Source organism: Miscanthus floridulus, unplaced genomic scaffold (genome assembly GCF_019320115.1).
Source record: "Miscanthus floridulus cultivar M001 unplaced genomic scaffold, ASM1932011v1 fs_149_1_2, whole genome shotgun sequence".
Lineage (NCBI taxonomy): Eukaryota > Viridiplantae > Streptophyta > Magnoliopsida > Poales > Poaceae > Miscanthus > Miscanthus floridulus.
The window spans coordinates 35,056-40,000 of NW_027096273.1; the positions used below are offsets into that span (position 1 = coordinate 35,056).

Consider the following 4,945-nt stretch of genomic DNA (forward strand, 5'->3'; position numbering starts at 1 on the left):
TATGCACAAATGTAGTCCCTCACCTGCTCCTATAGTCAAGGGCGACAGATATGGGGATTTTCAATGCCCCTAGGAACCAATATGAGATCGATCAAATGAAAGTGGTTCCATATGCTTCAGCTGTCGGAAGCTTGCAATATGCTCAAGTGTGTACGCGCCCTGACTTGGCATTTGTTACCGGGTTACTTGGCAGATTCAGAGCAATCCTGGAATAGAACACTGGAAATTGGTAAAGAAAGTCTTGCGTTATTTGCAAGGAACGAAAGGCCTCATGATGACGTATAGAAGATCTGATTCACTCCATATAGTGGGATATTCAGATTCTGATTATGCGGGAGATAATAGAAAATCCACGTCTGGATATGTGTTTACTCTCGCAGGGGGAGCTATTTCATGGAAAAGCTCAAAGCAAACCGTCACTACATCGTCCACAATGTATGCCGAGTTTGTAGCGTGTTATGAGGCAACGGGGCAGGTGAACTGGCTAAAGAAGTTCATACCCGGTTTGAAGGTGGTTGACGACATCAATAGACCACTGAAGTTATACTGCGATAATAATCCAGCAGTACAGTATGCTCACAACAATAGGTCAAGTGGTGCTGCCAAACACATTGACATAAAGTATTATGTTGTGAAGGATAAAGTCCGGGATCAAATGATAAGTCTTGAGCATATAAGTACCGAAAAGATGCTCGCGGATCCGCTTACAAAAGGCTTACCACCCAACGTGTTCAGAGAACATGTAGCCGGCATGGGTTTAAGGGAAAGCCTATGATTCCTGGACTATAAAGGGCCCAAAAGTTAAAGTAACTATTTCAGATCAGAGACGTGCATTGTAGCTGTTAAATCTATCGGCGATTGACCGTGACGATGAGACATGCTCTATGCATCATCTGTGAAGAAATGAGTAAGGATAAAAGGATTGAAGTTTTAAAGTTTAAAGATAAAAGTAATAGTGAGATCAAGGGGGAGAATGTTAGATTGATCTCCTAACCAATAAGCCCAACGGCTTATTGGGCCTTGGTCACGCGCCCTGATCGGGGGCGCCCAACCCTACATGGTTAGGTGGGCCCCCGTCGCACTGCGCTATATAAAGAGGTGGGGGCCGGCGGCTCAAAGCACGAGGTTCGCCGTGAGCCGCAAACCCACCGACAAACCCTAGACCGATCTAAGAGGGCGCGCAGCCAGCGACGGGAAGCTCCGCTGACCCTCGCCGTCGTCACTGCTACGCCCCGTCTGCACTGCATCGACGTCCGTGCAACCTCTACTCCACCCGTCGCTGCCCGTGTGCTGCCTCCATCACCGAACCAGCGATGGCCAGCACAACCGCGACTTTATCTGAAGGCTCAGGTTCATCACCAGCCCCTCTCTACCCTATCTCCCTCTCGGTGTAGTGTTCTAGGTCTAAATGTGCATGTGTTTCACGGATCTAAGTGTTCATCCGTCTAGATCTACCCTAGTCGATCCACAGAAAATTAACAGGCAGCACATGATAACGTGATCCTCTGTTATAAATTAAAAAAAAATGGCACCAGCAGGCTGCCAGCTGCATCGTGCATGATACACCAAACACAGCCCACCATTTCCCCAAGGTGTACCAAAGCAGCCTACATGGCAATGCCCTGCTCGATGTCCTTTCTGCTGCTATCTGTCTCCATGTCCGTCTCGACACCGGTGGCAGCACACGCCAACGATGAGGCAGCGCTGCTGGCCTTCAAGGCTGCAGCTGCCGGCGGCAGGAGCGACGCTCTTGCTTCGTGGAACCGCAGTACCACCGGTGGGTACTGCAGCTGGGAGGGGGTGAGGTGTCGGGGCACACACCGTCGAGTGGTGGCGTTGAGCCTGCCATTCCGTGAGCTCACCGGCATCCTCTTGCCCGCCATTGGAAACCTGTCATCCTTGAGGATTCTGAACCTGAGCTCAAATGGGTTCAGCGGGAACATCCCCACGAACCTTGGTCATCTGCGCCACCTCCATAGCCTTGACTTGAGCCAAAATGCCTTCTCCGGCCCGCTCCCCACCAACTTGAGCTCTTGCACCAGTCTAACCATCATGGTCATCAGCTTCAACAAGCTCCACGGGCACGTGCCCCCTCAACTCGGTGACAACCTGAAGCATCTCCAGCTTCTCGACCTACAGAACAACAGCCTCACTGGACAGATCCCGGCGTCGCTGGCTAATTTGTCATCATTGAGCATTCTGAGCCTCGCATTCAACCAGCTCGAGGGTACTATCCCGACTAGCCTTGGCGTTCTCAAGGACCTCTGGTTTCTTGGGCTTGCCTTCAATAACCTCTCTGGTGAGCCCCCAGCCTCCCTTCACAATATGTCTTCCTTGAAAAAGTTGCAGATTCAGTGGAACATGTTCAGTGGTAGTATGCCTACGGATATCGGCAGTAAGTTCCCTAGCATGCAAACCCTTGACTATATATGACAAACTTGTTCACTGGCCCATCCCTGCTTCGCTCTCTAACCTCACGCTACTTCAGCGACTCAGCCTTGGACACAATATGCTTAGTGGATATGTGCCTCGCACCATGGGGAAACTACGAGCTCTGCAACATCTGCACTTGGTCGACAACATGTTAGAAGCTAACGATGGGGAGGGGTGGGAATTTGTTACTTCTTTGTCAAACTGCAGCAAACTCCAACTATTAGTTATCTCCTACAATGCCGCTTTCACTGGACAGCTACCAAGCTCAATAGTGAATCTCTCAACAACCCTGCAAATCCTCGGCTTGGACAACACTGGCATTTGGGGGAGCATCCCCTGCGTGATCGGCAATCTGGTGGGCCTTCAAACCCTTGGTATTTTTAATACTTCTATATCTGGAGAAATTCCAGATAGCATCGGCAAACTAACAAACTTGACTAAGCTTGGTTTGTTCAACACAAACTTGTCAGGACAAATACCTTCGACGGTTGGAAACCTCTCAAAGTTGACTATCCTTTATGCATTTCATGCAAATCTAGAGGGACCAATTCCACCAAGCATAGGAAAGTTGAAGAGTATATTTTCCCTTAATTTGTCAATGAACCACCTCACTGGTGCGATTCCTACAGAGATTTTCAAACCACCTCTTCTTTCTTTCGGTTACTTAGACTTGTCATACAATTCATTATCAGGACCTCTCCCCTCTGAAGTTGGTAGCTTAGTGAACCTAAACACACTGGTTCTATCAGGAAACCAATTATCTGGTGAGATACCTGAAAGCATTAGGGAGTGCACTGTGCTTCAAGAACTTTGGTTGGACAATAACTTATTTAATGGAAGCATACCTCAAAATTTAAATAAGGGCCTAACTACACTCAACCTGTCAGTGAATGAGTTGTCCGGTGCTATTCCGGATGTCATTGCAAGTATCAGTGGCCTGGAACAATTGTTCCTGGCACACAACAATCTGTCAGGACCAATCCCCGCAGTTCTACAGTACATGACATCTTTGTCAAATTTGGATTTGTCTTTCAATAATCTGCAAGGGGAAGTGCCAAAGGAAGGGATTTTCAGAAATTTGGTTAACCTGTCGATCATCGGAAATAACAAGCTTTGTGGGGGAATACCCCAGCTTTATTTAGTTGCATGCAAGAAAGATTCTGTGAAAAATAACAGAAGGAAATTGAAGTACCTTAAAATAGCACTAGCGACAACCTTTGCATTCTTATTATTAGCTATTGTTATTGCACTCGTTCACTTGATCTACTGGAAGCAAACACGAAAGCTGAAGGACGCATTCGGATCACCAATGGTTGAGGAACAGTATGAAAGAGTTTCTTATCATGCATTATCAAATGGAACCAATGGATTCTCAGAAGCCAATTTGCTTGGTAAAGGGAGCTTTGGGACAGTATATAAATGTGCTTTTCAAGGTGAGGGAACTGTTGTAGCTGTAAAGGTTTTTGACCTTCAGCAATCAGGCTCTACTAAAAGTTTTGTAGCCGAATGTGAGGCACTAAGAAGGGTGCGCCACCGCTGCCTCATGAAGATCATCACATGCTGCTCAAGCACCAATGAACAAGGTCACGATTTCAAGGCATTGGTTTTTGAGTTCATGCCAAATTGTAGCTTGAATCGTTGGCTCCATATAGAATCTGAGATGCCCACTTTGGACAATACTCTCAGCCTTGCACCAAGGCTAGATATCGTTGTTGATATCATGGATGCTCTGGACTATCTTCATAATCATTGCCAGCCACCAATCATCCATTGTGATCTCAAACCAAGCAACATCCTTCTTGCAGAAGACATGAGTGCCCGAGTTGGAGATTTTGGCATAGCTAGAGTCATTTCAGAAAGTGAAAGTAAAATTCTGTAAAATTCCAATAGCACAATTGGCATAAGAGGCTCCATTGGCTATGTTGCTCCTGTTAAATGCTATGTTTTTTTTCTTTATATTCCAAATCCTTCTGTAAATATGGCATGCTGATCAATACTTCTTTTTTCTTTTACATAATAATAGAGTATGGTGAAGCTTCATCCATCACAACTTTTGGTGATGTTAATAGCCTTGGCATATTGTTGCTCGAGATTTTTACAGGGAGGAGCCCAACAGATGATATGTTTAGAGGTTCAATGGATCTACATAAGTTTTCAGAGGATGCTCTTCCAGATAAAATCTGGGAGATAGCCGATACGACAATGTGGCTGCACACTGGCACCCATGACAGTAATACAAGAAACATAATTGAGAAATATTTGGTTCATGTCATTGCTCTTGGGGTATCCGGCTCAAGAAAACAACCTAGAGAGAGGACACTAATACAAGATGCTGTCAATGAGATGCATGCTATCAGGGATTCATACCTCAAGTTTGCCAGACCTCTTGTCATGGAATATGGAGCAGGAACGATTTTGCAGTAATTTTCAAACAACGGTGAATATCTAGAGCTAAACATGGGCAATATGTGATCATTGCTCTAGCACATGTCTAACTGCATATATGTTGTCA

The 4,945-nt window shown here is 46.0% G+C and overlaps 1 pseudogene; it reads left to right on the top strand.

The window, feature by feature from the left end:
* The first annotated feature begins 1,559 nt into the window (after positions 1-1,559).
* Positions 1,560-4,857, top strand: LOC136530506 (probable LRR receptor-like serine/threonine-protein kinase At3g47570; annotated as a pseudogene).
* The last annotated feature ends 88 nt before the right edge of the window (positions 4,858-4,945 follow it).